Consider the following 13,388-nt stretch of genomic DNA (forward strand, 5'->3'; position numbering starts at 1 on the left):
ATTAATATTGTTTAGCGTTTGCCAACGACCATACCATGTTGAACACACCGGTTCTCGTCCGATCACCGAAGTTAAGCAACATTGGGCGCGGTCAGTACTTGGATGGGTGACCGCTTGGGAACACCGCGTGCCGTTGGCCCATTTTTTATGGTAATTTCATGTTTTTTTTAATTTTTTTATCGTTACTATCATTAATAATATCATAAAATTCTTTAACTTTTCAAGTATGCTACAGGCCTAAAATATTACTTAGTGGATTGATATTATGGTCAACCATTGAAAAAAAAAATTCCTGCAAAGTTATGGATGTAATTACGATCTTTTTCAAGCGCGTATGTAATGATTATTTTTATCAACGTCGCACACACCTTGCTAATGTTTTCAGTATTATTAGGGCTTTTTTATACTAATTTTCATATATTTATTGGCAGGTAGAGTAGAAATTAATATTGTTTAGCGTTTGCCAACGACCATACCATGTTGAACACACCGGTTCTCGTCCGATCACCGAAGTTAAGCAACATTGGGCGCGGTCAGTACTTGGATGGGTGACCGCTTGGGAACACCGCGTGCCGTTGGCCCATTTTTTATGGTAATTTCATGTTTTTTTTTATTTTTTTATCGTTACTATCATTAATAATATCATAAAATTCTTTAACTTTTCAAGTATGCTACAGGCCTAAAATATTACTTAGTGGATTGATATTATGGTCAACCATTGAAAAAAAAAATTCCTGCAAAGTTATGGATGTAATTACGATCTTTTTCAAGCGCGTATGTAATGATTATTTTTATCAACGTCGCACACACCTTGCTAATGTTTTCAGTATTATTAGGGCTTTTTTATACTAATTTTCATATATTTATTGGCAGGTAGAATAGAAATTAATATTGTTTAGCGTTTGCCAACGACCATACCATGTTGAACACACCGGTTCTCGTCCGATCACCGAAGTTAAGCAACATTGGGCGCGGTCAGTACTTGGATGGGTGACCGCTTGGGAACACCGCGTGCCGTTGGCCCATTTTTTATGGTAATTTTATGTTTTTTTTTATTTTTTTATCGTTAACATCATAAAAAATTTTATATCATTCTTTAACTTTTCAAGTATGCTACAGGCCTAAAATATTACTTAGTGGATTGATATTATGGTCAACCATTGAAAAAAAAAAAGGCGTTAAAAACAAAAAAATTATGTGCGATGGCCGAGAATCGAACTCGGATCAACTGCTTGGAAAGCAACTACGCTGACCATTACACCACCAACGCCAGTTGTCGAGATGAGCTAAGAAGCATTTATATTTTACTTCAAAACTTTGACTAGATCAAATGAACTTTAATCGGTCCCGCATTTTCGTTTCGGTCATGAGTTGGTTTTACTCCGGTACTCGAAATTGCATGACGCGGGTAAAGAAGTTTCACTTCAAAAACCGATAACACAGTATTTTTAAAAGTTTCCAGGAGTTAACAAAGTTATTTGTCATGGGAAACTGCGGTTTTAAGCAGAAAAATGCAGAAGTTGCAGTAATAATATACAAAATGTACGTTTTACGGAAAACAGTGAAACAATGCGAAAAATGCAGGTTTGCACGTTCCATTTTTTCCGGTCTCTAGTGATGACCAATAGCACCCCCATTATTTCAAGCCGCGCTGTAGACATGGCGGGAATAAAAATGTCAAGGTAAAGAAACCCATTTGCCCAAGAAGGCAAAAAGTAAAAACAATATTCCAGCCTCGATTTTAAAGATTTCAATGGAAAATATTGGTGAACTTAACTGTGATGCAGTAAATATACCTATACAACATTTTTTATTTTCAATATACAACATACAAAATAAATTATAAATCGATATTATATAGGTACTGGTTCCAAAATGATTTTTCAGAATAATGAATAAAAAATTAAGTTTTAATTTCATGTTTATAAATACTTTTCGTATTATATGGATATAACTAAGGTTTTGTTTCATATTATAAATATGGAGGTATTTACCTAAATTTTATACTATGGATACTTATTAAAGAAAATTATTTGTGAAAGTAGATATTTTATTACATTATTACAAAAAAGATTTGGCATTTTATAATTAGAAATGGTGGTTTTATATCATATTACACATAATGACAATTATAATATTCTATATCCAACCTAGAATCTTTCATTCTAGAATCGTTCTTATTCATTTGAAATGGTAACTGCACTTTCTTCCTCCAGGGAACTGCTATAGTTGTAATATAATTAGATTTACATCCAGGAAGACAGTAGTTATCTAAAAATATAAGTAATAGTTAATAAATATACGTGATTTAAAAATAAATCAAATAATCTTGCAAGAAATGTCAACATAAAAGAGACAAATGACATACGAACACATACAATAAATTTTGTAATGTTATTTCTAAGCTGTATATAATATTACATACGAATACTTATATTGATTACAATATATTATTTTAACTAGTACAGTAACTAGTAGCAATTTTTAATTATAACTATAACAACAACGCCGTATCACGCGGCGTTACGAAAAAAACTTTTAGAGATAGATAAACATTATTTAAACTATGTTACTATCGTAAATATATTCATAATATCTCTCCCAAATATTTCTATACCACCACAATCACATTTTAGACAATATGGAATAAAAATATTACAGAAACGTTATAAAAATAAATGGTTTCATTCATTCGCATGAACTCCGGACGTAATATTTATCTTGAAACCACGGAATCAACGGTCCAACGAAGTCCGAAAATAGGTGTCTTTAACTGTCAGTGCATTTCCTACAGCACGGCTTGAGAAGTAAAGATGGCGGTGCCAATAGAAATAGAGTCGATTGATTTTTACCCCGACAGCCTTTCATACCGATACCTACAGCGCAATGCAAGAATGGGAAATACTTTATGAGACTGGTCAATCCTAAAAACATATTCCTTGAGAAAATAGCGTTGGTGTTGATTAAGAATAGCACTTTCGAGATCGGTCAATATTTTATCCCATCGTCAGTCAATATTGACTCGGTTAAAATAGTCACCCACAAGTTAGACTTTTAATTTAGTAATATTTATTTATAAATTTTATCTTGGTTAAACCCATTGTTTATGTGAGTACCGCACAAGAGTCCCAATTGCTCCCGAATTATTGGAGCCAGTGCGACTATGGCACCCCCGATCATTGTATGTAATGAGGCTGAATAATAATAAGTGGGAAAGGGAAGAAGATGTTGAAGAGGGAGGTTGAGAATTACCAGGCTATTTAGATCTGGTCACCAAACAAGATATACACAATTCAAGCAATCAATTCAAGTCTTATGCAAGGGCGATACTAAATATCGACCACTCTAGCCATGTGTGCCCCCGAAAAATATATCACGAACGCAAACATATTTTTCCGAATTCGCACGTATTAATTTCTTCTAATAATTATTGGCCACAAAGGGCAAGAGTCACGTAACATCGGAATGCAACTAACATTCTTGTCCAATTACCACTTAACCTTTCGCTTTCGCCGTTGTCTTGCGTGGGTTGTTTATTTTGGTTGTATGACTTAGTTCTGCTGACTCATTTAGGAAAGTTAATAAGTTGGACATACCTACCTCCCACCTCCACCTCCTACCTCCACCTCCCACTGCCAAAGGCTTACTGCTTATTGCCTCGATATACGAAATACCGATTTGCAAAATAATGATTAAGAACAATTCACAAAAAAAAGTTATTTAGACTCGTATATACAATCTCAATCTCATTTCAACTAAATAATGAAAGAAATTAATCGAAAAAATACTGGAAATGGAAAAAGCATTTAATAGGGCAATTTCGTTCAAATTTGTTCGTATAATACATTTTCCTTATATATTGCGGTCATCTTGTATATTGATAGAAATATTATTTGCTTTCAGTAACATTTGACGGTTGCCACATTATTGAGATTTTGTTGTTGAATCCAATTCAGACTATAATTCCTAGAACGAATCCTAAATTTCATTCCGTTCTGTGAGATAGTTCCCGAGAAAACAGCTTAAAAAGTTCGAGACGAAGTCTTACATTTGTGCCCGTAAAAATTATGAAATTTTCATAAATGAATGTTTTTCAAGATTTTATAATTGATTTATGTTTAGACCATAATTTTAACTATTTATCCAAAATTTCAATCCATTCGGTTGTGTAGATCCTGAGAAAACGGCGTTTAAAAGTCGAACCCAAGTCTTAGATTCGAGCCCGTAAAAATTAATAAATTACCAAAAATGAATGTTTTTGGAGTTTTTATAATAGATTTATGTTCAGACCATGATTTAAAGTATTTATTCAGAATTTCAATCAATTCGGCATTGTAGATCCTGAGAAAAGAGCTTCAAAAGTTCGAACCCAAGTCTTACATTTGTGCCCGTAAGAATTATTAAATTTCCACAAATTAATGTTTTTGGAGATTGAATCATTGATTGTATCTTAAAATCATGGTCTGTACCATGAATTTAAGCATTTATCCAGAATTTCACTTCATTCGGCTCTGTAGATCCTGAGAAAACAGCTTCAAAAGTTCGAACCAAAGTCTTACATTTGTGCCCGTAAAAATTCCGATATTTCTTCAAAATACTTATTTTAAAGATTTAATCATTGATTCATATTGTGTTGACTCGACCTCCTCATTGTCCTAACTCGCTTGAATGAGGTTTTTATACCTCTTTCTCTCCAGCGTTCAGTTTCGCTTTTGCAAAATGATATCGTGCTGAGCCTAGCTAACTCTGAATATCCCCCGCCCCTGTGATATTGCACACAGTAAAATAAGGCCTTCGCTTTGGGGTTGATCTACAATAAATCCCTTAACTTCACGTTGTGTGGTTTGTTAATTCGAAGCCCACCGTTATGAGGTGGTAGGTATTTAATGTCTCCTTTCCATGGTAACTCCCGGTTCTTTTTAGCCGAAGTGTGGGGAAAACGTCCAGCGACCCTCAGCGAGTTCTACGAGAAACGAGTATGTGTCCCACCCAACTTTCGAATACTGGACCCTATTACTAATTGACCTAACAGTTTCTATCATATCTCTACATTTGCCTTGTATCCCCGCCCTTGTGTGTACGCGCTGTTAAACCCTTCGTTGAATAGGGTGTTGTTTCCGCATAAGTGCTGGGACTCCCTCGTCGACCTCTGTAATGGTGTACTGAAACTAGATAGATGGATTTAGCTGTGGTTAGTAAACTTTGGATATTGCGGATGGAAGTGGAAACGAGAGAAAAGGAGGTGGGAACGGATTGAATGACGAGAAAAAGGGTTTTTTGCAAACTGGGTCGGCACCTCACTGCCCCAAATGAAATGGTCGCTATTCTTCCAAATGCAAAACCCCAAGAACCAATACGTGTCTGGCTTTCCCCGAGGTCTGGTCTAACTTCTTATAGTCGCCCTGACACCTCCGGACCGCTCACGTCAGAGGGAGAGGTAATGCACCTGTTGGAATATCCCAAATCACCCCGCCCCGCTTCCTCCGACGGACTACGTTACTGACTGTAAAAGGGGAATTTCATTTCGTCCCTTGTCATGATGCTAAACGCGTGCATGTTTCAAGTAGGTTTGTTTTGGTGGGGCTTTCAACGTCCACTAGCCGCCAGGCCTACTATCCACCTCACGAAGGCTGCTGCAAAGGATCTCGAGGGATTTCCAGTCGAGTTGCATCAACCTCCGGGTAAACCCCGCTTTAGTATGTGTTCGTCCTCCGATTTTGAACCCTCGTTCATCACGCCGTTTTCCCCTCCACGCGATTTTGAAAGACTTGGAGCCCGTTCAATTAAACGCCTTCGCAGCGAACCAAGGCCCAAACATTCCAACTTGACATTAATTTTCATACTGCCTCTCGTGTCCTCTCACCCGACCCGGCTCCGCGAAAAGGGACGACCTTTCGAACTCTTCGTGATTCTCCATACAACGTTGACGCCCCGAAATCGCGTGATGAGGAAAGTAGAAAATCTTCTGAGCCGAGGAAGTTGTGTGCTTTCCCAAGACAGCTTACGGACAACATACTCCAACGGCGAGTTCTAAGCCGAGGCCAAAGGTATTTAGGAATTTGTTAGTGAACATATAAGGTTATACAAATATTATTAATTTTATTTTTTTATTTGTTTTGAGCATGAGTTGGTTGCAGCTAGTCGCTTCCATGTTGATTTGAGGTGCCTCTGCGCGGCTGCCAACTCGGTAGAATGTACGACTTTTGTCGTCAGACACGATCGTCAAGTGATTTATGGGGGTCCCTTTTCTTCCTTTTGGGTCGTGCGTCGACACTAACTGCTTACAAATAAGTAGGTCATTGGCCTCGTGCTAAACACAGCTGTTAGAAGCAAGCAAACAGTTCTAAATGTGATATTATCTTATCAGTACCGCAGCCCTGTCCGAGCTGCTGGTTGCAGCCCCATCTTTGTCGCAATTTTAACGTTCTGGAAATATATATACATGCAAGGTCACTTACCAAAAATCGTCACATTACCAGTCCAGTCGGGATATCGACGACATGTACATTAATCCACGTCCAGGAACTGTAGGTATGAGTAGAAGCCCCCCTTTGAGTATGGGCGTGTAAAACACGGGAGTAACTTCAGCCGTGTTTTATTGCGAACTATCGATAATTTGTATAGCGCCGTTCTCCTATGGAGAGTTACCGACCCCCTCCCCCTCCCTAGAACCTTTCATATATTATTTGCCACGTTCACTTCGATTTTTTTCACTAAATTCTTATATCGTGTAAACCGTTAAAATCCTTCCCGTGCTCGCAAGGAAAACACTGTCTATAACCCCAATTCAAATGAGCAATTTACTCTACGTTTTTATATATTGAAAATGAATTATTATTAATTTTGACCAGAAGGTCCACATGTGATTTATTAAACATTACTGCAGTTGAGTTTCATCGTTTTATATTAGTCTAAACCAAGAGACTCCAACCCGCGAATTTAGTATTGTCTAATTATGAGTTTACCCTTTTTTGGTTGAATCTAATTAAATTTTAAAACACTTCAATTATTTCAATTAATATTAAAACCACTCTTACTTCGTGAGAATGCCTTGATTTTCTAAATACACAACTTCACTACATTTAAAACTCTATCAGTTTAGTTTAAAAATGGCACACAAAAGCTGTCGCGACGTTAGGATCTCGAAGACCGACTCCAACCAAGTTAAAACGAAAAAGCCCCCGATTTCCTCCAAACAACGCTATTTAATAATGTTTTTTTCGAATAAATCGACTTAAAATTTGTGCGACTTTCGTCTTTATGAATTCGAGGTTTCACTCCCCGTTAAGTTTAGAATTGCATAACCCCGTTTCAGGTTTTTAGGTTCCCGCCTTCCGATTTGAGGTAAACACCTACCAACCTGCCGAGGCGGGTACAGGCCCGCACTCGGTGTCCTGACCTTCGGGCGCCCTCCCGTAATTGGTATTCAGCGATGTAGACGATTGCGCAAAATTATTTGATTATTTTTTCTCGTACACGTGTTGTGTCCGTAATATTGGTTGATTTCCGGCCTATAGACTAGGTGTAGCTCATTTCTATATCGTTGTTTTTGAAATCTTTCCGAGAAATTCGCTATTGATATGGATAATATAATCGATAAATTATCCCAACTAACGGAAGCTTTTCACCTATTATGTCCAGCGCTTGTGCAATACAGTATCCTTCCTTGTGTGCTGCCTTCTAGCATTTGATTGGTGTCTACACGATCCGTGGGTGATCCCAGGACACATATACCTTCCTCTCGGTGATGACATCCGTAGGCATTCGTTCCAAAATTTGATTCGACACGTTTTTGTAATTTCGCCTACCTGTTTTGACTCTTTTCGTGATATCCTCCGCATATCTTCTGGTAATCTTTCGTAACCCATCGCTGTACACTACCCGAGTCGTTGAAACCCCTTCCATCATGAGCTAAACTACCTTTCGGGTTTCTTTTCGATTCCCAGTCCTTTCCTTTCGGTGATCTACGCCCATTACATCCCTGTTTTTACAGTTTTTTGCGTCTAGTTTTAGCCCAACCCATATACTCTTTTCTCGCTTCATCCAGGAATTTCAATATATTATCCTTGTAACTTTGTTTACGCGCAAAAAAGGTCGTAAAATTTTGATCGTTTATCAAAGACTTCGTGACCCATTAACTTTTATGTCTTTTCTTAATTACCCAACTTGCATCTCCCCCGTGTTAATATAATTAGGCAATTTCGGCCAAACGTCCTATCTTAAGTTAAAATTTGTGTTCACTATCGCCACTTGAAACAGCACTCAGAAGTTCAGGGAACGTAAACAATTCTCTCTACAAGGATCAACTCGTAATATGTCTTCTGGACCAAAACATTCTAAAACACCCTCTTCTCCCACCAAACCGTCACCCCCTTTTTTCGTTATCGATGGTTGGGTATCGCTTCGTTTCTGCCTTAGAATGCAAATTTATCGTCGATTCCCAAGTGCCTTTGCACGCGTCGTGAGACCGGATCCCAAGGTTAACTCAACAGTAAATCAACCTCGAGTGTATCGAGTCTTAGACCGCCCTTAATCTCCGTGATTGGCGAAAAATTATTTAATTGATTTTGGGAATGATCTGATTAGTTGAGCCCCATCACGCCTCTTTTCAATTATTACGTGGTTAACACCTATTACCGACGTAGGTTTCTATAATAAAGCTTCTAGTATGTCCCAAAGATGTCCATAGTCTGTTCGTTTCTCCCTATTCTCTGAACGTATTTTAATTTATGAAAAAAAAATTATTTACGTTCTTTTACCCCAAACAGGTCCATTACAATATACAGACCATGAATTTAATAATTTTTCCAAAATTTCAATCCATTTGGTTGTGTGAATTTTGAGAAAACGGTTCGAACCCAAGTCTTTGATTCGAGCCCGTAAAAATTCAGATATTTCTTCGAATACTTATTTTTAGAGATTTTATCATTGATTTATATTCAGACCATGAATTTCATAATTGATCCAAAATGTCAATCCATTTGGTTGTGTAGATCCTGAAAAAACGGCGTTTAAAGTTCGAACCCAAGTGTTTGATTCAAGCCCGTAAAAATTATAAAATTTTAGCAAATCAACGTTTTTGAAGATTATATCATTGATTTATGTTCAGACAATGATTTTAGATATTTATCGTGAATTTCACTCCATTCGGATGATTTAATGTTATTGTGATTTTTATAAAAATAAAACTTTGTGCAGATTTTGTGACTGATTTCGTTTTGGACCCCGATTCTTATCACTATTCCAATATTTCAACCCGTTTTTTACCAAAAAACCTGAAAAATGACTTTTATAGTTCGAACCCAAGTCTTAAATTAGTAACCATAAGAATGATGATTTTTCCAGAACTACAACTTTATGCAGATTAACTGACTGATTTCGTTTTGGACCATGATTCTTATCACTATTCCAATATTTAAGCCCGTTTTTTACCATAGAACCTGAAAAAAAGACTTTAAAAGTTCGAACACAAGTCTGAAATTAGTGCCCATAGGAATGATGATTTTTCCAGAAATACAACTTTGTGCAGATTTACTGACTGATTTCGTTTTGGACCATGATTTTTATCACTTTTACAAAAATTTAGCCCGTTTGGTAACATAGATCCTCAAAAAATGACTTTAAAAGTTTGAACCGAAGTCTGAAATTAGTGCCCATAGGAATGATGATTTTTTCAGAAATACAACTTTATGCAAATTAACTGACTGATTTCGTTTAGGAACATGATTTTCATCAATTTTCCAAAATTTTAGCCTTTTGGTAAAATAGATCCTGAAAAAATTACTTTTATAGTTCGAAACCGAGTTTGAAAATAGTGCCCATAGAGGAATGGTGATTTTTATAAAAGTACTACTTAATGCAGATTTTGTTACTGATATCATTTTGGACCATGATTCTTATCACTATGAGAATATTTCAGCCCGTTTTTTTACCATAGAACATGAAAAAATGACTTTTGTAGTTCGAACCCAAGTCTGAAGTTACTGCCTATAAGAATGACTATTTTTCCAGAAATACAACTTCATGCAGATTTACTGAGTGATTTCGTTTTGGACCATGATTCTTATCACTATTCCAAAATTTCAGCCCATTTTATACCATAGAACCTGAAAAAATGACTTTTATAGTTCGAACCTAAGTCTGATATTAGTGCCCATAGGAATGATGTGATTTGCAGGAATACAACTTTTTGCAGATTTCCTGACTGAATTCGTTTTGGACCATGATCCTCATCACTATTCCAATATTTCAGCCTGTTTTTTATCATAGAACCTGAAAAAATTACTTGAAAAGTTCGAACCAAAGTCTGAAATTAGTGCCCATAGGAATGATAATTTTTTCAGAAATACAAATTTATGTAGATTTACTGACTGAATTCGGTTTGAACCATGATTCTTATCACTATTCTAAAATTAAAGACCGTTTGGTACCATTGATTCTCCAAAAATGACTTTAAACGTTCGAACCCAAGTCTGAAATTAGTGCCCATAGGAATGATGATTTTTCCAGAAATACAACTTTGTGCAAATTTTTCTTACGGATTTCGTTTTGGAATATGATTTTCATCAATTTTCCAAAATTTTAGCCCGTTTGGTACCATAGATCCTGAAAAAATGACTTTAAAAGTTCGAACTCAAGTCTGGAAATAGTGCCCATAGAGAAATGGTCATTTTAATTAAAAAACAACGATATGCTGATTTATTTACTGATTTCGTTTTGGACCATCATTCTTTTCATTATTTTTAAATTTTAGCCCGTTTTTTTACCATAGAACCTGAAAAACTGACTTTTATACCTCGAATCCAAGTCTGTAATAAGTGCCCATAGGAATGATGATTTTTCCAGAGGTACTACTTTTTGCAGATTAACTGACTGATTTCGTGTTGGACCATGATTCTTATCACTATTCCAATATTTCAGCCCGTTTGGCAACATTGATCCTTAAAAAATCTCTTTAAAAGTTTGTTCCCAAGTCTGAAATTAGTGCCCATAGGAATGATGATTTTTCCAGAGTTCCAACCTTATGCAGATTTACTAAGGACCGGTTGTTTCGGAAAATTTGAACAATTCTTCAAATTTCAACGTTAATTTGCGAGTTCTGTGAAAGTCCTATTCAAGTTCTGATATTATATCATTATAGGCTAGTTGCTTTACAGAACTGAAATAATAACAGAACTAGAAAATATCTTTCACAGAACTCGCAAATTAACGTTGAAATTTGAATAATTGTTCAAATTCTCCGAAACAACCCGTCCTAACTGATTTCGTTTTGGAACATGATTTTCATCAATTTTAGCCCGTTTGGTACCATAGATCCTGAAAAAATGACTTTTAAATTTCGAACCCAAGTCTGAAGTTAGTGCCCATAGAAATGATGATTTTTCCAGAGATACAACTTTATGCAGATTTACTGACTGATTTCGTTTGGAACGTGATTCTTATCACTATTGCAATATTTCAGCCCGTTTTTTTACCATAGAACCTGAAAAAATGACTTATTTGCCTCGAACCCAAGTCTGTAATTAGTGCCCATAGAAATGATGATTTTTCCAGTGATACAACTTTTTTTATTTTTTTTATTTTTTTTTATTTATCTATAATGTATTACAAAAAACATGGTAAGTAACACATTATTCCCAATGAGTTGAGATAAAACTCATTACGGGAAGTACAGACACATAAAATACATTTTACAAGGATATTACACTTTTAAAAAAATACAACATATTGAAAAGGAAAAGAAAAATAAATAAAAAAGGAAAAATACATTGTTAAGAATAGAGATTTTAGAAATACTGAGAGACATCTATACACATGAAACATAGTAAACCAACATATGAAAGCGAGCGAAAATTCACTGGTTTAAAAACATTTTCAGGAAATAATCTTTAAGCGTTTTAACTAATATTTTTTTGTTAGTTACTGATTGCTTTATTTCATTAGGTAATGCATTGTATTGTCTATATGCAATATATTTTAATGAGTTAATACCAAATTTTGTTGTGTGGGTAGACGATGCTAGGTGTATTAGATTTTGGGACCGTGTTTTGTGCTGGTGTATGTCTGAATTAAATGCTGGTTTGATGTTAGTGTGTGAGGATCTATGTATGATTTGTAATATTGTACAAGTGATATTGTATTTAGGTAGAACCGTAAAAGGAAGTATGTTTGTCTTTAAATATATATCTTTGATATGTGTATCCCACGGTAGACGGTAGATATTCCTTATTGCTCGATTTTGAATCACTTGTATTTCTGATATTTGTTTTTTAGTAATAGTGCCCCAGATACTAACTAAATAACTCAGATGGGAGTGAATCATCGCATAGTATGTGGCCCGTAGTAGAGATGCAGAGAGAAGACCTTGGAGTCGGTACAGTACGCCGGTTATTGGGGATATTTTAGATTTCACATGCTCAACATGGGAATTCCACGAAAGCTTAGAGTCTATTAATAGCCCTAAATATTTCGTGACTTCTATATTTTGGAGCTTCTCAGTTCCAAGTGTGATATTCATGGGCACATAATCCTTATTACCGAAAGTTAGGTAGTGCGTTTTTTTTATATTGAGGCTCAATTTATTAATACGCAGCCAATTAGCTAGAATTGAGACATCTACATTCATTTGAGACTCCAGGTCACTCAGGCTTGTACTGTGATAATAGATTACAGTTTCATCCGCATAAAGTTGGAGGTTTCCAGAGATACCACATTTAGTTATGTCATTGACATATAGCAAGAAAAGCAGAGGCCCAAGAATTGATCCCTGTGGCACTCCACATGTGATTTTACCTAAGCCACTCGAGACACCTTTGACTTCAACAAGACAAAATCTATCATCTAAGTAGCTTCGGAGGAGATTTAGGGGCTTCCCAACAATTCCCAAATATTCCAATTTCTTTAAGAGTATTTCATGATCGACCGTATCAAAGGCTTTTTTGAGATCTATAAATATGGCTGCCACATATTCACCCTGGTCTATATACTGTTGAAGGTTGGAGATAAAATCAAAGGCGGCACATTGAGTACTAGAATTTTTCCGAAAGCCATATTGTTGTGGTGTAAGGATATTATTCGCAGATATGTATTTTAGGAGTCTATCTTTGATTATGGTCTCAAATACTTTTGAAAAAACCGATAGAAGTGATATAGGACGGTAGTTAGAGATACATGTTTTACAGTCTCCTTTGTGTATAGGTATTATCTTCGCTAACTTTAATTCATTTGGAAACTTTCCCGAGGACAGTGACCAATTAAAAAGTTCTGTAAGGTGACCCGCTAATTCTTCTTTACAAGTCTTAAGAACTGATGGTGTTACTCCATCGAGTCCCGGTGCTGCTTTCAGCTTAGTTTTAGAGATGATCCTCAGTACCTCATCTTTGTTTGTC

The 13,388-nt window shown here is 36.0% G+C and overlaps 3 non-coding genes across 3 annotated transcripts; all 3 read left to right on the forward strand.

The window, feature by feature from the left end:
* The first annotated feature begins 20 nt into the window (after positions 1–20).
* On the forward strand, positions 21–139 carry LOC149424493 (5S ribosomal RNA). The gene has a single exon (XR_016302165.1). It is a non-coding gene; the product is annotated as a 5S ribosomal RNA (ribosomal RNA).
* Positions 140–462: 323 nt separating this feature from the next.
* LOC149424494 (5S ribosomal RNA) lies at positions 463–581 on the forward strand. Its single transcript, XR_016302166.1, has one exon. It is a non-coding gene; the product is annotated as a 5S ribosomal RNA (ribosomal RNA).
* Positions 582–904: 323 nt separating this feature from the next.
* Positions 905–1,023, forward strand: LOC149424495 (5S ribosomal RNA). The gene has a single exon (XR_016302167.1). It is a non-coding gene; the product is annotated as a 5S ribosomal RNA (ribosomal RNA).
* Positions 1,024–13,388: the final 12,365 nt, after the last annotated feature.

The sequence above is a fragment of the Hesperophylax consimilis genome, chromosome 4 (assembly GCF_061612785.1).
Source record: "Hesperophylax consimilis isolate HC1 chromosome 4, BYU_Hcon_1.0, whole genome shotgun sequence".
Taxonomy (NCBI): Eukaryota; Metazoa; Arthropoda; class Insecta; order Trichoptera; family Limnephilidae; genus Hesperophylax; species Hesperophylax consimilis.